The 20,101-nt window shown below is 38.0% G+C and overlaps 1 pseudogene across 1 annotated transcript; it reads right to left on the bottom strand.

Annotated features, from left to right (window-relative positions):
* Nucleotides 1-5,220: 5,220 nt before the first annotated feature.
* Nucleotides 5,221-17,343, bottom strand: LOC309621435 (transmembrane emp24 domain-containing protein 2 pseudogene; annotated as a pseudogene). Its single transcript has one exon. The product of its transcript is annotated as a transmembrane emp24 domain-containing protein 2 pseudogene (transcript).
* Nucleotides 17,344-20,101: the final 2,758 nt, after the last annotated feature.

Below are 20,101 nucleotides of genomic sequence, written 5' to 3'. Positions count from 1 at the left end.
GTGACAGTTTGAAATAATAGACAAAGCATTTCAGAAGTAAGCTCAGAATTATGTAGCCTGAGACATGCACAATTTCCTGTAGTGTCAAGTAAAGTGAATATGAAGTGCATCCTTAATAAGCAGAAACAGAAACTGATAGCCCTAATAAAGGAGGAATTCCCTTAAGCTTTTATATACATATATATGAAAACACAGTTCTTTTATTTAAAGGAAATTGATGGTTTAAGTAAACTGTAGTTACATAGCCATCAATTCTCTTTATAAAGAGCTTCAACAGGGAAAGTTTTGCACCTGTTAATCAGTTCCAAGACACAGTCAGTTGAGGGAATTGTATTGATGCCTAAACCAGGCCACAGGTTGGATGGGTGGAAAGACTAACAGATCTGTTTGCTTTCAGCTAGTGAATTTTTATTAAGCATTCAATATGAGCTAGCTCTGTGTTAGGGACTGGGGTAACTCAGGGTCTGTATAATCGAATATGGGATACATGAAATGTTACAGAGAAAAAAATTTTTTTTTTTACTAAACTAAAGGGAGATATGTGTATAGATTGAAGTAGTCAGAGAAGGCTTTGCGAGATAGCACTTGACTTGGGTCTTAGAAGTGTTTGGACAGATGAAGGTGGAGGAGAGGGAAAGAGGCATTCTAGGAAGAACAATGTGAGGATAGAATCAAAGAGGTGGAAATAAGCATGGATGTGTGGGGGCTACATTCATCCGTTGTTGCTTATGTAACAAATCACCTCCCAACTTAAGGATCATTTGCTGTTGCCTATTGTTCTACTGATCTGGGCCAGGCCTAGTGGATCTCACTTAGGCTTGTAGTCAGCTAAGAGGTCAGCTAGAGCCTGGCTAGTCTAGAAAAACTCACTTACATGTTAGGCTTGCTGGCTGTTGGCTGAAGGGCTATGGTTGGTCTCCACATGGTGGTCTCTCATACTCCGGCTGGCTAGTCTGTGCTCCTCCTCACCTGGAAGGGGTACAGGGGAGAAGAGAAGAGCAGAACTATGCCAAGGCCCAGACTCACACCTGACACACTATCATTTTTGCCACGTTCTGTTGGTCAATGCAAATCACAAAGCCAGACTAAAGTGGTGGGGAATTACACTCCTCTTAATAGGAAGAGCTACAAAATCACTGGGCAAAGGGTCTGGACCACAAGGAGTGGCCATTTTTGTAAACAGTTTTCCACATGGGTCAACCACACTGAGGTACAGATGTTGTGAAAAGATAAGGAAACAGGGAAAATATATTTTTAGGAAGACTAGCTTGGCAAGAGTTCACACTCAAATTTGAGAAGTCATGGAAGAGACTGAAGGAGATAAGGGGCTGCATCAATAATCCTAGTAAGAGGTATAAGGGGTTTGTCTTTGTTTGGGCTGCTATAACAAAGAACCACAGACTGGGCGGCTAATAAACAACAGAAATTTATATCTCACAGTTCTAGAGGCACCTGCTTGGTCACGTTCTTGTGAAGGCCCTCTTCCTGGTCATGGCCAGTGCCTTCTCGTTGTGTCCTGATGTGGTGGAAGGGGACTAGGGACTCTGTGGTGTTTCTTTTATAAGAGCTTTAATCCCATTTATGAGGGCTCCAGCTAATGACTTAAGCACCTCCCAAAGGGACTACCTCCTAGTACTATCACCTTTGGAGGTTTGGATTTCAAAATATGAGCTTGAGTGGATAAAAACAAATCAGACGGGACTTCCCTGGTGGTGCAGGGGGTAAGAATCTGCCTGCCAATGCAGAGGACACGGGTTCGAGCTCTGGTCCGGGGTGATCCCACATGCCATGGAGCAACAAAGCCCGTGTGCCACAACTACTGAGCCTGCACTCTAGAACCCATGAGCCACAACTACTGAGCCTGCATGCTGCAACTACTGAAGCCTGTGTGCCTAGAGCCTGTGCTCCACAACAAGAGAAGCCACTACAATGAGAAGCCCGTGCACCACAACAAAGAGTAGTTCCCACTTGCTGCAACTAGAGAAAGCCCACACGCAGCAATGAAGACCCAATGCAGCCAAAAATAAATAAATGAATAAATTAAAAAAAAAAACAACCACAAATTAGACCAAAACAGGTCAGGCCAAAGATAGAGGCAGTATTTTCAGGATTTTTATTTATTTCTTAAAAGTAACCATGAAATAAATGGTTCTATCCCTTTGAAAATATTTTGGGGCATTTTTGAATTGGTCTTGACTCATAGTCGTGTGTTTCTGAACTGTGTCTTTTGCTGTCCATATCTTTGGGCTATGGCCCGGCCTTAGACTCTGTCGGGTCGTAAGTACATAGTATTGTGCTGACTCCCCCAAACAGGACCATATCCAGCAAATCTGCTGGTGTGAGCCCTTCAGGTGTACATTCATCAGCACTCAGCTGTTCAACAACTGAAAGATTTGTGTGTGTGTGTGTGTGTGTGTTTGCACTCTCTTTAGCTGAAAGAGTTTCCCAGGAGACTTGAAACAAATTCCAATCTTGGCTTCTGAGCTCCTGTCTGAAACCTCAAGTATACTTACTTTAAAATTGGGCCTTTGAAGTACCTTGCTTCATTCCTTTGTTTTTGGGACCATCTCACCATAACATCATCAACTATGACCTGCCAAACATCATCATGTATTAACCTTAACTCTACTTAGAGCAATAAATGATGGTGCTCTTGCTTCTAGCAACTCTAAACGTTGCATCAGGTTAAAAAGGAGAAGTGTTTTTATAAATATCCTAAGACTTATATGATAGCTAACTTCTATAAAAATTACACAAAATAGGGACTTCCCTGGAAGTCCAGTAGTTGAGACTCCACACTTCCACTGCAAGGGCCACGAGTTTAACCCCTGGTTGGGGAACTAAGATCCCCACATGCCACAAGGCACAGCCAAAAAAAAAAAAAGAAAAAAAAGAATTATACAAAATAAAACAAATACCGTAATGAGTATGTTGAGGTGACACTGGTTTATAACATTATATGTTTCGTGTGTACCACATTATACTTTGACTTCTGTATACACTACATTGGCATGCTCACCACCAAAAGTTTAGTATTCATCCATCACCATACAGTTGACCTCCTTTACTCATTTTGCCCTCCCTCCACACCCTTCCCCCTCTGGTAACTACTACTCTGTTCCACACTGATTTTCAAAAGTACATTATTTCTTTAGAAAGTCTGAGGAAAAAAAAAATAATTGAGTTAGGTCTTGGAGAAACCTTAAGAGGTCAGTCTCAGAATGATTGTCTTAGGAGAGAAAAATCATTTAATGCCAAGTAAAGATTTCAGATACTCATACTTCCCAAATTGATTAAAAAATTTATTGCCTTAATAACTGAAAATTCAGTTGTTATTACCTACCCTGATATGCTTTTCAAATGACCATATTGTTTTGTTCGAACGATTTTGTTTTTCTAAAGTCTTGTAAATCTTCTATGCAAAGATTTAATTGCTTCCTATGAAGGAAGGAGGAGAGGATGAAAATGCATGGTGTGAGGTTCTAGAAAAACAAAGCATTTATCTCTATTTCTGTCTGTTGGGATGCTTTAAGGTTAATAATTGGGAATTGCTCATTTTAAAGCCACATTGCATTAAAAAAAAAGACACATGCTTCCTGCTGATAGGATTTTCAGACTGCCTAGAATTTATTGTAATTTTATGAGAGAAAAATCTTAATAGCTCAGCAATCAAATACATGACAAAATAATTTTAGAAAACCTAAATATTTATAATTTTTCTAATTGTTCCTTGTAAATTTCACTTTTTTCCCTCTTGTACAGTTATGTTATCAGGATTTGGAATTTTAATTTGCAGCTTTCATTCATTTTACAACAGTATGATGAATGTTTTATCTTCCCTGGGACTATTATATCCAGAGATAATAAGAACAGTCATCTGTTATATGGTCTGCATTTCTTGAGTTGTTTTCTGTGATTTTGTTGTCGGCCTAGCAAAATTAATTAGATTAATTCCCTAAATTCTAGAGAATATTATTAGATACCAATTAAGAATTCAGAAATGTATATTTTATATACTAGTTTATAGACTAATTTTAAAAGAAAGTAAATCCATCTAGATTCATAGATTTTGATGTTTAGTCTTCATAATACACCCTAATATCTATTAATGTGTCATTAGTTTTGTAGGAATCTGGTAAAAAGTCATTTATATGTATTTTGAATAAGATGCTAGCTGACCTTAAGCATTTTTTCCCTGTTTGTTTCTTTATGTACATTTTTCAAATAGGGCTAGACACTGCTATATCCTCAAAAACAAAACAAAACTCTGAAAAAGAAAATCACATACACAAATCAGATTGGCTGCTAGTCCTAAATGTCTGACTGGATGCCCATTTATTTTAAACTTTTATTATTGTTTTTAATTTATTTTTTGACATAATTTTCAAAAAGCCAACATGCACACAGTTTAACCATCAAGTATAATGATATACAATAGTTCTTTGGCCCACTTCTTCTCAGCTTTACCTACTCACCAGAGACACTGGCTTCAAATACAGCTCTTTTAAAAATTTTGGTAGACAATACTTCCCAGTCTCTCTTGCAGTTAGTTGCAGTCAAGTTTTGAGTTCAGGTCAATGGAAACTGAGCAAAAGTGATGTAAGCCGATTTTTAGGCCCATCAAAAATATCCTGTGTACTATTCTCAACTTTTAGCTGAATGGAGATGACCCTGGCACCTAGAGGATGGGGAGTCCTTGAGTCACTGTTGGTATTCTATGTGTTGGTTACCATACTGTTTTTCATGTACATTTTTGGTGGTAAAATACACCAGAAAGACTAAGTCACTCCCCAGTGCATGGCTTTTTGTCTCTGCTATTATGTAAGAAAATGCAAAAGTGGTTTCTAAAAATGTAACATCAAATTTAATAAAATTTTGTCCCAGATTGAGAGTTGCATGTCTTTAAATGTAGCTGAAAAATAGTACAGGTTTGCTCCATGGAAATGCTTTGTTTTGAAAAGTCCTGCTAATCATGATGGCTTCACTAATATCCCAAGGAACAAGATACAGTCATAGTGGGGTTAATTGTTAATACTTGTACATGTAAACACATAGTGCAAATAGTCTTATTCATAATTTAGATTTATTTTTAACAAACTTGGAGTCAGATCTTGGAATCATTATTTTGATGTTACTGTGTAGCTACCAAGACCTCATTCCAGGAATAGTAGAAACATTATCACTGCCACTTGATTGTTCACCTGTATTTATATTCCTAGTGTAATTCTTGATCAGTAGTTTGTGTGTAGGAATCCTTTTAGGCCACTTGTCCATTTTATGAAGCTCAGTTAACATTAGGTAATATAATCCAGAAATCCACTGAGTAATACAATTGCAGTATATGACTATAAGTTGAAATTTGACATAGGAGAAAAGGTGCCATTGTCAATTCCTCCAAGTTACAGAATGTCCACCCCACCACAGGATTTCTTACATATTACACATGCCATTGTCCAGCACACAGAGTGAGTGAAGGTACCAGATTTGATCTGTATATTACTGTACAACATTTAATTTCCTACTTTTGTTCTTGTTGTTGTTTTTTGTTTTTAAAAATAATTGTTTATTTACTGAACTTCGGGCAGATTAGATACACAACCAATTTTAAATTTATATCTTTTAACTCAGTTTTGAAGTGTTTTCACACACACATACACACAAATTGGCATGCAACAGTTGTCCTAAGGTAAAACACAGTCACCTTAAACTGTTGCAAGTATTTTCACCCAAGGTTGAAAAATTGCTTATCCTGAACATAAAAACTTTTAATAAATTTAAATTAGTTATATAAAACTCGTTACTTGTAGTTTTCCCCTTGCAAAGATAAAAAAAAAAAATGTACGAGTAACTAACATAAGTCAGTTACAACATAATCCTGGATCCACACCAAACCAAATCCACACCAAACCAAATCCACACCAAAACCAGATGCTCCTTTAATTTTAAACCCATCATCAGATGCCAAGAGAAAGTCATTTTATTTTATACAAAACAAAATTTACATGTGCCATAAAAGAAAAGACCCAAGAAAAACAAAAACAAAAACCCTAATACTGACAGTAATGTTCAGTACTCTAATTAAACAGTGGCCAAAATGCCACTGATCAAAAATAAAACAGTGGCTGTATATCACTGCAAAGAAATCCAAGAGGCTTTTAACCCTTTGGCATCAGAAATCCAGATTTTTCCAGTTACTTGAATGCATACCTCCTATGTGCCAAGAGTAGAGAAAGTGGATATGCCAGCATAGAAAGAAAAAGAACTATCGTTCACTGAAACACCCAGAGAATTGGCTTTAATAGAGACTTCTTACAAGGTTAGGCAGAAACCAAAAAAATGGTTATTAGCTGCTTGTGTCAACAATTTTAAGTGGAGGTGATTGAGTTCTAGGGTTCAAAGTAAAACTATAAGGGGAAAAAGGTTGTTGGTTATCTTTAAAGCAAAAACAAGATAGACAAGGTGTAAAAGTACCAACCTGGTAGCATATTCTAGTCACAGAGCTCTGCCATTAGGCTGAATAGAAAATGTCAAGATTCAGATTGTTGTTTCTCATAAGGACTCAACAAAATGAATCTTTAATGACTTGAACTGCAGGATAAGGGATTCCAAGAATGCAGTTATTTTAGTAAAGTACTATCCTGAACAAACTGCATTTTATGATGAAAACAAAAGGAAAGAAGGTATAATAAGGACTATACACCTATATTCCACTTACAGTGCTTGAGTTCTGGAAGGACCTGTATAATGAAGGCAGAATTCAAATATGAAATCATGCCAATCACATGTCAAATTTCACTATAACTTTCCTAAAAAAGTGTTTTCCCCCAATATCTGTTAATCACAAAGAAACAGAAGCTGTGAATGTACAGTTCAGAAAATAAAAATGTAGAAACTAATGACGTTATTATGACCAAGATGTTTGGTGAACAGTGAATTATGAGTTTGGGATCATCAGGAAAAGGCTTTTTTTTTTATTTTTAAATATTTATTTATTTGTTTATTTATTTATTTTTGTCTGTGTTGGGTCTTCGTTTCTGTGCGAGGGCTTTGTCCAGTTGCGGCAAGCGGGGGCCACTCTTCATCGCGGTGCGCGGGCCTCTCACTATTGTGGCCTCTCTTGTTGCAGAGCACAGGCTCCAGACGCGCAGGCTCAGTAGCCGTGGCTCACGGGCCCAGATGCTCTGCGGCATGTGGGATCTTCCCAGACCAGGGCTCGAACCCATGTCCCCTGCATTGGCAGGCAGATTCTCAACCACTGCGCCACCAGGGAAGCCCAGGAAAAGGCTTTTTAAACAATCCTCTGGACTGTAAAAAAATCTCTTCAGGTAGTAGATCTGTCCCAATGTCATGGCAACTAGAACAAGAGCTTCAAAGAAGGACCAAAGGACCACTCTGCTGTTTGTGTTGTCATTGATTGCTCTGTGTATTCTCTCCTGAACTCCCCTGTTGTCCTGTTCATGCTTTACAGCCGTCATTGCCACTGCGAGCAGCTCATTAATCATTTCTTCTAGCTTGTTCTGGTGAGCTTCTGTTTCCATGTCTTGTCCTTAGGGGGCCTCCCCATTATCAATGGCGTACATCACTATCTTTGGAGTCACGGTGGACACCCTATTGCTAAAACAAAACTTATATGTTCCATCCATGTGAGCAGCAAATGTGTATTTCCCACTGGACTCCCTGTCTGCCTTATAAATTCCTTTATTTTCAGGCCCTGTAGCCTCCATGTTGATGTCCAGGAAGCCGCCCTCGGCTACCTCGAAGATGAGGCCCATCTTGGTGCCCGAGGTGACCCGTTTGAAGAAGCACTCCTCTGCATGCGCATCGAGGCTGATGAAGTAGCCCGAGACCGTGGCCAGGAGGGCGGCCCGGAGCACGAGCTCCTGATGCACGAGCACCATGGTGCTGCTGGGGCCAAAGCCAGGACCGCGACTGTGGCCTCCAGAGCCGCCGCCACCGCAGCCTTCTCCTAATTTCCTACTGTTTTGATAAAGACTATAGATATGTCTTAACATTTCCTTCCCTCACTCCAGTGGAACATTTTCATGTCCACTCTGGAGACTAGTGCACTCTAAACCCCTGCTGCTCATAGTGCGGTTTATGGGCTAGCAGAATCAGCATCATCCCAGGAGCCTGTTAGAAATGCAGCATCTCAGGCCCCTCCTCAAATCTACTGCATCAGAGTCTGCATTTCAGCAAGATCCCCTAGAGAATCATACATGGTTAAGGTTTGAATGAACCTCCGCCTCGGGCGAAAGAGCCTGGAGGCTGGCATTCTGCATGAAGAGTAGGGCTGGAAAATCCACCTTTCTTTGTCCAGTTTAATGCCCTTGCTTTCGGTTCTGTGCCTCACCCTCATCAGGGTCTCTGTCTAGTGTCCCCCAAGTCCCCAACGTGGTCGATTTCTTCAGAAATGAAATTTCTTGAGGCATCATAGTTTTTCAAGCCTCAGTGTCTCACATAGCTTCCTTCTCCTTTCCTCTGCCTGAAATTTCTTTCCCAATCCTTCTCTCCTTCACATTTGTCCTTTCAAGACCCAGTTCAGGTGGTATGATCTCAGGAACAGTTTCTCTGGCCTGCCCCCCTCTCCATCCCTCTACCATCACAAACCCACAGATCAACAGAAATGCCTCTTTGGGGGCACCCACCTCACCCAGTGCTTACTCCATCTTTTCACAGGTCCTGGTCATTGCTACCTTATCCCCCTCTTCGACTGAACGGTAAGCACTTAATGGCCTTTGCTCCCTCAATACTTAGCACAAAGCCCAGCACACAGGGAGGTTCTTAGTAAATAGCTGTCGCATAAATGTGTCTGAACTGACCTGAACCTTTAGCAGTTCTCTCACTTGTAGTGAAAGCGCAGGCACCCTGTAAACGTGTCTTCGGTTTTGCCCTGATGACGTGGAGAGTCTCTCCAGGCTTCTTCTGCTCTGGATGGAATTTCTGCTCCCCCTGGTTTCTTACCTGCTGCCTCACATCTGGACTTGGCCTCTCATTTTGGGCCCTGGGACTGAAACCAGTTAGACTGCCTGCCTGACTTTCTATCTATTAATCTTGACCCTGAGTGCCGATTCTTGACCTCAGTTCAGCACCAGACAGAGCACCGGGAGCTCCTCGGTCCTCAGTCCCTCTAGTCAAACTGGGCTAATGAAAAAGAAGAGTGCAGTCAGGAGTGGATGAATTATGTTTAGGGAAAGCTATACTGTGGAAATAAGTCGTTGTTTTTTGTTTTATTTTTATATTGTTTTGATGTATAGAGTTTGTTTTCTCTTTGCTTTTGCCACATTAATACAGTATTTATATAACCTTGTGTTTCTTTAGAATGACATTATGTGGAGAATGGGAAATTGTCATTTCACTCTTTCTTAGTCTAACCCTAGGCCACATGCCTGTGATAGAATTTTTTTCTACAGGCTTTTTGCAGGACTATATGAAATGAACATGAGATTTTTTGAGTTATTCCAAATAGTATTTCACAAGCTGACCCTATATTTGCTATTCTCAACCTGAGACAAATATGCAAGAATTTACCATTCTGAATATAGTCTATTAATTTTCAACTTAGTGACCTATTTCTACTTCAATCATAAATGCCAAAAATGTATTAGCTTAAATTAGCTTTGTGTCTTATGTTTACACTTCTGTATATTTACAGTCGTTCAACTAAAATGATAACTGAGAGACAGTCTCTCAGGAGAAGTTATATGAGAAACTACCCAGCTGATACCTTCTTTTTTTAAATTAAACTTTTTATTTTGAAATAATTGTAAATTCACATGCAGTTTATTCACATGCAGAATAAATGTAAATTCACATTGTAAGAAAAAATGCAGAGAAATCCTGTCTACCCTTTATCCAGTTTCTCCCCATTGTAACATCTTATAAATGGGAGGGAGATGCAAGAGGGAAGAGATATGGGAACATATGTTTATGTATAACTGATTCACTTTGTTATAAAGCAGAAACTAACACACCATTGTAAAGCAATTATACTTCAATAAAGATGTTTAAAAAAAAAATATAATGCAATGTCATGATCAAAATACTAAGATGCTGAACCCTTCTATTGCCACAAGTATTCTACATGTTGCTTTTGTATAGGTTCACCGCTCCTCCCCTCCACTATCACCCCCTCCTTAACGTCTGCCAACCACTAATCTGTTCTCCACTAGAGAACATATGGTAGTTGCATGTTTATTTTACTTTATTAAGAAACTGCTAAGCTGTTTTCCACAGTGACTGTACCATTTTACATTCCCACTAGTAATATATGAGTGACTCAGTTTCTCCATATCTTCACCAGCATTTGGTGTTATCACTATTCTTTATTTTAGGGATTCTGATAGGTATATAGTGATATCTAATTGTGATTTAATTTGCATTTCCCTAATGGCAGATGAGGTTGAACATCTCTTCATGTGTTTATTTGCCACATTATATCCTTTTTGGTGAAATGTCTCTCCATGTCTTTTGTCAATTTTCTAATAGGATTTTTGCTGTTTGGTTTTGAGAGTGCTTTATATATTCTAGATACTAACCCTCTGTTGAATATGTGATTTGAAAATATTTTCTGCCAGGCTGTAATTTGTCCTTTCATCTTCTTAACAGGGTCTTTCACAAAGCAAACATTTAAAAACCTTGATGAAGCCTAATGTATCGATTTTTCCTTTTATGGATCATGATTTTGTCATCAACTCAAAGAAGTCTATGCTTAGTCTTAGTTATCCAAGATTTTTCAGTTTTTTCCTTAAAAGTTTTATAGCTTTAAATTTGTCTGTTATACCTTTTGAGTTAATGTTTTTGAACAAGGTGTGATACTTAGGTCAAGGGTCTTTTTTTTTTTTTTCTACAGATGATGTCCACTTTCCTTAGCACTATTTGTTGAATGGACTTTGTCTCCCATTGTGTTACGTTTGCACCTTTGTCAAAAATCTATAGGACATATTTTTGTGGATCTATTTCTGGGCTCTCTATTCTGTTTGTCTATGCCTCCATCAATACCACAAAGTCTTGATTGATGTAGCTATGTAATACATCTTGAAACCGAGTAGACTGATTCCTCCAACTTTATTCTTCTTTTTTCAAAAATGTTTTAGCTATTCTAGTTCCTCTGCCTTTCCATATAAAATTTAGGAGATATATACATGTGTGTGTGTATATACATATATACACACATATATATATCTCCTCACAAAAAATCTTGTTAGAATTTTTATAGGAGTTGTGTCAAACCTGTATATCACTTTAGAGAAAATTGATATCTTTACTATGTTGACTCTTCTAATCCATGAACACTGTATTCCTTGTCCTTTTTTTTTTTTTTAAGAATTTTTTTTTGATGTGGACCATTTTTAAAGTCTTTATTGAATTTGTTACAATATTGCTTCTGTTTTATGTTTTGGTTTTTTGGCCACGAGGCATGTGGGATCTTAGCTCCCCACCAGGGATTGAACCCACACCCTCTGCATTGGAAGGTGAAGTCTTAGCCACTGGACCACAAGGGAAGTCCCTCTTTTTTTTATGCAATTATCTTATAGGAGTCAAACTACTGTTCATGGATGTTAATAAGATAGATTCTATTATGTACCTGGTCTTTTCTTTTTCTTTTTTTTGATTTTGAACACTGTATTTCTATCGACTTACTTAAATCCTTAATGTCTTATATCAGCATTGTGTAGTTTTAGCATACAAATCCTATGCATGTCTTGTTAGATTTACACATAAGGATTTTTTAAAGCTATTGTACAAGTATTGTGTTTTTCAGTATTCATATGTTCATTGCTAGTATATTAAAAAAAATCAAGTTTTGTATGTAGATCTTGTATCTTACCACATTGCTGCATTCACCTATCTGTTCTATGAGATTTTTTGGTAGAATTTGAAATTTTCTACAAAGGCAATTGTGTCTTCTGTCATAGGGACAGTTCTATTTCTTCTTTTCTGATCTGTATGTCTTTTATTTCCTTTCCCTGCCTTATTGAACTGGCTAGAAATTACAGCACTATGTTGAATAACTTTGGTGAAAACAGATATCCTTGCCATGTATCATTAAGCATAATGTTAGCTGTAGGGTTTTTTTTGTAGATGTTCTTTATCAAGTTGTGTAAATTCCCCCTTATTCTTATTTTTCATGAAGTTTTTTGAATGGTTGCTCTGCATTGATTGATTTGATCATGTTATTTTTTCTTCTTTTTTTAATATAGTAGATTATGTCAAATTGATTACATTGAATGGTTTTCAAATATTGGAACTGTCTTGCATCCATGGAATAAATCTCACTTGCTCATGGTATATAATTCTTTTTTTAAAAAATATATTGCTGAATTCTATTTGCCAATATTTTGTTAAAGACTTTGCATCAATATTCATGAGGCATATTGTTGTACTGTTGTACAGTTTTCTTGTTTTTTACTGTCTTTGTCTGGCTTTGGTATCAGAGTAATACTAGCTCATAAAATGAATTGGGAGCTATCCTTTGCTATTCTATTTTCTGGAGGAGCTTGTGTGTAGAATTGGTGATAATTTTTTTTTAAGCATTTGGTAGAATTCTCCAGTAGAATCATCTAAGATCAGAGTTCTTTTTTGGTAATTTAAAAAATTATGAATTCAATATCCTTAATAGCTTTAGGGCTATTCACATTATCTATTTCATATTGGATGACTTGTAGTAATCTGTGTTTTTTGAGGAATCTGTCCATTTCTCTAAGTTGTCAAATTTATTTGTGTAGAGTTGTTTTTAGTACAGTTGACCTGTGAACAGCATGGGGGTTAGGAGCACCAACTCTCCATGCAGTCAAAAGTCCATATATAACCTATAGTTGGCCCTCCATATCCATGATTCCACATCAGCATATTCAACCTGTTGTGTATTGTGTAGTACTGTAGTATTTACAATTGAAACAATTCCATGCATAAGTGGACCTGCACACTTCAAACCCATGTTGTTCAAGGGTGAACTATTTTTCAGGGTGGGGGTGGTAAATGTTTATTTATTTATTTATTTTTCTTTTCTCTTTTTTTTATTGAGGTGTAGTTGATTTACAATATTATATGTTTCAGGTGTACAACATAGTAATTCACAATTTTTAAAGGTTATACTCCATTTATAGTTATTATAAAACATTAGCTATATTCCCTGTGCTGTACAATATACCCTTGTAGCTTGTTTATTTTATACATAGTAGTTTGCACCTCTTAATCCCTTACACCTATCTTTCCCCTCCCCCTACCCTCTCCCCACTGGTAACCACCAATTTGTTTTCTATATCTGTGAGTCGGTTTCTTTTTTGTTATATTCACTAGTTTGTTATTCTACATATAAGTGATATCACACAGCATTTGTCTTTCTCTGTCTCAGTCATAATAAAGGTTCATCAATGTTATTGATCTTTCCAAAGAACCAGCTCTTTGTTCCATTGATTTTCTCTATTGTTTTTCTGTTTTGAATTTCACCAACTTATGTTCTTTATTATTTATTTCCTTCTGCTTGCTTCGGATTTATTTTGCTCTCTTTATTCCAGGTTCTTGAGGTGGGATGTTAAATTACTGATTTGAGAATGTTCTTCTTTATTAACAGAGATTTTAGTGTTATAAATTTCCCTTTCAGCATTGCTTTAGGAGTGTCACATAAAACTTTTATGTTGTGTTTTCCTTTTCATTCTGTTCATTGTATTTTTTGATTTCCACTTTCCTCTGACCTTCATGATTTCTGATGAGCAATCCACTGTCATTGAATTATTTTCCCTCATTGATAATGTGCTATTTTATCTGGCTGCTTTCAGGATTTTGTCTTTGTCTTTAGCTTTTAGAAGTTTAATGATGATGTGTCTTGTCATGGATTTCATAGAGTTTTTCCTGTTTGGGCTTTACCCAGTTTCTTCAATCTGTAGTTTTGTGTCTCTTGCCAAATTTAGGCAGTTTCCAATCATTATTCCTTTGAGTACTTTTTTAATCTCATCATTTTCTTCTCTGTTCCAGGACTTGGATGACTCAAATGTTAGATCTTTTGTTATTGTCCCCCAGGTATCTGAGGCTCTGTTCATTTTATTTTTTTAGCTTATTTCCTCTCTGTTTGTTCAAATTGGGTAATTTTTTATTGTTCTATCTTCCAGTTCATTGATTCTTTACTCTGTCATCTCTTTTCTGCTGTTTTTTCCACTTTATTTCAGTGATTGTATTTTGCAGTTCTAAAATTTCCATTTGGTTCTTTTTTATATCTTCTAGTTCTTTGCTGAGACTTTCTATTTTTCAAAAGTTTCAAGAGTGTTTGTAATCATTCACTGAAGCATTTTTCGATGGCTACTTTAAAATCTTTGTCAGATAGTTCTAACATCTCTGCCATTTCAGCATTGACATTTATTGATAGTCTTTTAAAATTCATTTTAAGATCTTCCTTGTTCTGGGTATGATAAGTAATTTTCAATGGAAAACTGAATATTTTTGTGTTTTGTTATAAGACTCTGGATCTTATTTATTCCTTTTATTCTAACTCTCTTTCTCTGACACTTGTCCTTTTGGGGAAAGAGGAGGGCACCTCCTTGTTAATGCCAGATAGAGGTGGCCTCTGTGGCCATCCAGGCTCAGTTGACACCTGGTCAGAGGGATCCTCATTTCACTGGATGAGTGGGACTTTCAGCTCAGCTGCGATCTCCATTGATACCACAGTGGAGATGGCCTTGTTACTGCTGGTTGATGGTGAAAGTCCTCACACTTCCTTAGACTTCTTCTGACACTGCCCTAACAGGGAGGAGGAGGAGTGCCTAATTATTGCTGGATCGGGGTGGAACTACAGACTCTCACATGGTCTCCAGGGATATTGTGTAAGAGAGGGGGCTCATTACTGGTCAGCAGAGGTAAATATTCCATCTTCCTGCTTGGTCTTCTCAGACATCACCTTAGTAGGGGTGTTGGGGCACTTTGCTATAGTGTGTGTGAGTGGAAGTCCCAGCTCCTCACTCCACTCAGTCTTTGCCAGCTTGGGTGGAGTAGGGCCACAGACTTTTCTAGGGTGCTTGGCTTTTATTGTTTTCTGTCTTGTTGGGTTGCCCTTTTTTTATTGCTTGGCTAGAGAAAGCAGGTTTTGTTGTGGCTTTTTCCTTGCCTCCATTGGCATTCCCATATTGTTGGCTTCTTCAGCTCCAAGTCTGGATATATGATGTTAAAAGAAAACTTAGAGAACCCACCACCATGTTTTGTCTCATGTCCCAAAGTCTCTTGTTTGTCTGCCTTCTTCTCTCCACCTTTCAGTGACTTCCTATGTGTTTTATATAAAATGTTCAGGGTTTTAAAGTTTTATTTTATATGACAAACAGGGAAATGATGTTTACTCTATGTTCCCAGGAGCAGAAATCCAATACATTCAATTTTAAAATGAGGAAATTGAAGTCTTGGGTAAGGATCCACAGCTACTAGTGGAATGACTGAATTCGATTCCTGCTTGCTCAACTCTTTGTTCAGTGTTCTCACCATTGTGACAATGAAATGCAGGCAACTGCCTTGAACTGTGATGGTGCAGAGACAGTGTCATGAGAATCCTGTACAGACTCCCACTGCCTCCTGGCCACGTATTTTACTTTACATATATTCCTTCAGAACATTTACATAGTCTTAGCTAACTTACTATATTGCTGTCTTCACTGATGGGTCCAGAATTCCCACATATGAACAGCTTAGAGGCAGCAGTGTGAATTTAAGGGAGGGCTGAGGAATTAAACACTAACAAATGCTCTCTTTTTACTTAATTAAATATTATTGGAGGTGGATGGGGATAATGGATGGAAATAGGAGGTGCTAAATAGCCTCAAGCCATCCAAACATTGCCTGCCTTGTATTAAACTCCAATGATAACAATATGCTGATATGGCAGCCTCTGTTGATTTTAATTAATTAATTTAGGACAATGGTGGAATATTTATTTAATATGAATCTGAGGTTATCTTTGGCAATGGAAGATTAAAGAGGACCTTAATAAACAAATTTATTTATTTTTCCCCTACTGTTGGCATTAGAAAAACATCTATAGCCACATGAAAACAGAATCTGTCATTTCTGAGTTCCACTTATCCTTGCATAAGTCTCAAGTATCAAAATTGATTTTTAAGAGTGTTCATTTGAAAAACAGCAGAGATAAGATTCAAGGATGCTTGCTCTTAGAGAAGGATTATTTATTAAGGGAAAGACTTGTCCTTTGAAAATTATTATCATAATTATCACTAAGAACCCAATTCTATATTTCTTATTAAGGCAAAATCCCTATTGAGGTAAACACAAGAAGGATGTTGATTGCAGTGGGATATCTGTCTGAATAGGACTAAGTAATCAGCTTTGAAATGTCACTCAGTGGAATCAGCAGGGCAGAGGCTATTCCCTGGCAGGTTGCAAAACATTTTTTTGGAATTGCCAAGGATTTTACATCATCCTTGCATAGGTAATTATTAGATAACTACAGAAACAATATTTAAAACTCAAGGAAAAACTGTATTGAAAGAGAGAAAATAGCGTAGAAATCCAAGGAGCTATATCAACTCGTTGACTATGTTGAGAGTCATTGAATCGCATATTCTCAGAGTTCAAGCCACTTGGTCTGAACCCACACTGGTGAGTAATTATACTCCAGAGTCACCTGGCCGTGGTGTTTCTGCATCTCCTATCAGGGAAATCTGAGACTGGCACAGACGGTCCACTTCAGTCTCTGTGTGCTGTCCCTGTCTTCATTTGTTGGGCTTGACTCTACTCTTTCAGGCCATGCAAGTGTTTGGGGAATAAATTATGAGAATGCAAATTAGCTTAAATCATCTGAAAACATTAAAAACCTCAATACAATAGGCACTTGACATTTTGAAAGGCTACTTTCCAAAACTTTTAATGTTCTCCAGACATGGAAAGATCGCTGTCGAAACTATATATCAAGTTTTCAGGTAGCAAACTACAGCCATCCGCCACTGAGTTTTCAGATACTGAGCAGCTGACTAGTTTTGCTCACTCACCAAAAATTTTTATAGAAAACATTATCTCTGTAATTGCCCTCAGCTCACTGATTTACTCTTCACTCATTCTACAAATATTTATTGAAGGCCTAGGATGTGACAGTTACTGTACTAAGCTCTTTAGATAATAAAACAAATATAATCCCTGTCCTTAGGGTATTAGCAGTGTAGTAGAAGAGGTTGTCAATACACAAGTAAATAAAAAAATATAAAATACAAATTATGATCAGTGCTTTGAAAGAAACAAAGAGGGTAGAGTGATACACGGTACATTGTAGAGAAGGGCTTACTCAGGACTGGTAGGCAGGGAAGACCTCTGAGGGAGTGCCATCTAAGCTGAGAATTGAAAGTGTCAGTTACATAAAAAGTAGGGGGGGCTTCCCTGGTGGCGCAGTGGTTGAGAATCTGCCTGCCAATGCAGGGGACATGGGTTCGAGCCCTGGTCTGGGAAGATCCCACATGCCATGGAGCAACTGGGCCCGTGAGCCACAATTACTGAGCCTGCGCGTCTGGAGCCTGTGCTCCGCAACGAGAGAGGCCGCAATAGTGAGAGGCCCACGCACCGCGATGAAGAGTGGTCCCCACTTGCCGCAACTAGAGAAAGCCCTCGCACAGAAACGAAGACCCAACACAGCCAAAACTAAATAAATAAATAAATAAATTTATTAAAAAAAAAAAAAAAAGTAGGGGACAGGGTATTCTCAGTAAAGGAACAGCATGTGTAAAGTCTCTGAGACTGGAAAAAACACAACATCCGTGGGGTTGAAAGGTCAGTGTGGGTGGAGGAAAGTGAAAAATGTGGATGGGCAGGAGATGAATTTCGTCAGATAGGCAAGGGCTAGATCACGTGGGGTCTTTGTAGACCATTTGTCTTAGTCCATTTGGGCTGCTATAACAGAATACCATGGACTGAGTGGCTTAAACAACAAGCATTTATTTCTCATGGTTCTGGAGGCTGGGAAGACCAAGATCAAGGTGCCAGAAGGTTTAGTGTCTGGTGAGGGTCAGCTTCTTGAATGACAAATGGCCATCTTCTTGCTGTGTCTTCACATGGCAGAAGGGGGTGAGGAAGCTTTTGGGGTCTCTTTCAGAGGGGCTCTAATCCCATTCATGAGGATTCCAACCTCATGACCTAATTACCTCCCAAAGTCCCCACCTCCTAACACCATCATGTTAGGGGTTAGGATTTCAGTATATGAATTTCGGGGGGATACAAACATTCGGTATATAACACCATTGTCAGGAGTTTATATTTTATTCTTATGTAATAGGAAGCCACTGACAGCTTTTTAATAGAAAAGTGACATGTTCATAGGCCAGGTCAGACTTGTGGCAACCCAGAGTAGCTATTTTACAGTAGCTACAGAATCTGCTTGTTAATTCTAAGGAAAGGCAGCTGATAATAATTAATGACATATAACGATTACTTTTTGTTGTTGTGGGAAAAACTCGTTGGAGAAAAAACTGGTTGGAGGAGACATGAGTGTCAGTAGCCAGCAGAGAAGCCAACAAAATAGTCTATGTGAGATGGTGACTTAGACTATGGTGACAGTGGTGCAAATGAAGCCCAGTGAAAGGATTTGACATGCTTTTTCAATGAAATGACAGAGGAAGTGTGTTGATATCAAGCAGCTAGACTGGGTGCATGTGGTGCTAGTTGCTGAAGTGGAGAAGATTGGGGAGACATGGGTGGTGGGTCACATCGAGAGTGTAGTTTTAAACTGATTTGTTGCATTTGAGATGCTGACAGACATCTGAACGAGGAGGCTGACAAGTATCTGTAAACCAGGACTCAGAGGACAGGTTTTAGGATGTAAATTTGGTATTTGAGGCATAGAGATAGAATTTAAAGCCATGGAAACTGAAAAGAGAGAGAGGGGGATAAGAGAAAAGGAAAGAGGGTTTAGGACTGAATGAGAGGTCAACAGTTAGAGGTCAAAGAGAGAGAGAGGCGTCTGCAAAAGAGTCCGAAGAGGAATTGGCAAAGAGACAGAAGGAAAACCAAGAAAGCAAAGAGTTGAGGGGAGGAGAAGGGGAAAGGTGAAGGGTCTGCTGTATTGAATGCCACCGAGACTGGTTCCTGACTTCAAAAAGTATAAACATCAAATCAAAATTAGATGTATTTAGCATCTGTTATTTCATGTGTTTTACCTGCTAGCATGATTTTCCTGCTCACTTGCAGAAATAACAACTGCTGAGTCATAACACTGTCAAATCACATTCTTAAGAAAAGTCTCCCGTCTATTCTTTCTTCATGAAGTTTGATTCTCCCTGAATTCTCTGGATAACTTCTACAATTCTCTCCATTTTGTTGTCATACACAGAATCTACAGTCTTCAAAAGTCTCCACTTTCCAAATGTAGAACTATTTTAGATGCAGTTTATTATCTTTTGAAAATTATCCATATTCATTTTAAAACATATTAGCTCTTCACCTTCAATGTACTTGAACTGTTATGTTGTCGGAACCTTGAAATATTAAGCTTATCGAAAAGTTAGGACAAGTTTTCCCTAGAGGGCGGCGAGTAGTTTTAAATTCAAAGTGGTAAAAAACAGTCCATATCTTAAAATAGAAGCAAATTTTTTCTCTGTTTCACATTCTCTCAAGATATCCACAATCCTTTTAAACTCTCTATTTATTATTAAATACAAGCAATTTAGCTCTTTTGTGAGATTATGCAAATAACTCATCCAGAATTAGCATTTAACATGCAGTTCTTATATCCACACAAATGTTTTGTATAAAGTTGTTTTAAAAAGATTCAAATCTTTATAATTAGGAAGAGAAAATATATTAATAGGAATAAAGGGATACTCTTCTAATCTCCCATATGTAAATTAGCTTATAATTTTCCATCATTTACTTTAGAAGCAACAGAACAATGGAACTTTTCTTCTTCAATATTGCTGTCTCTCTCTTTCTCCTGTCAAAAGTATGTGCTTATACATGTATATCTAAAGGAAAATGACAAGGAATGTTAAATACTCTAGTTTTGTAGGAAAGAGAGGGTTGGTAACTTGTGAATGGGATTGAAGTTGATACTCTGTGCTTTGGCCTCAAAGGGATGAACTGCAACACAGACCCCCTGGGGTTGTTATTTCAACTGGCTGTTTGTCCT

This window comes from Balaenoptera borealis, assembly GCF_965194805.1.
Source record: "Balaenoptera borealis genome assembly, contig: HAP1_SCAFFOLD_436, whole genome shotgun sequence".
In the NCBI taxonomy this organism is placed as follows: Eukaryota; Metazoa; Chordata; class Mammalia; order Artiodactyla; family Balaenopteridae; genus Balaenoptera; species Balaenoptera borealis.
Note: the sequence above shows the minus strand (reverse complement) of the source record. Positions and strands in the feature narration are given on the sequence as shown.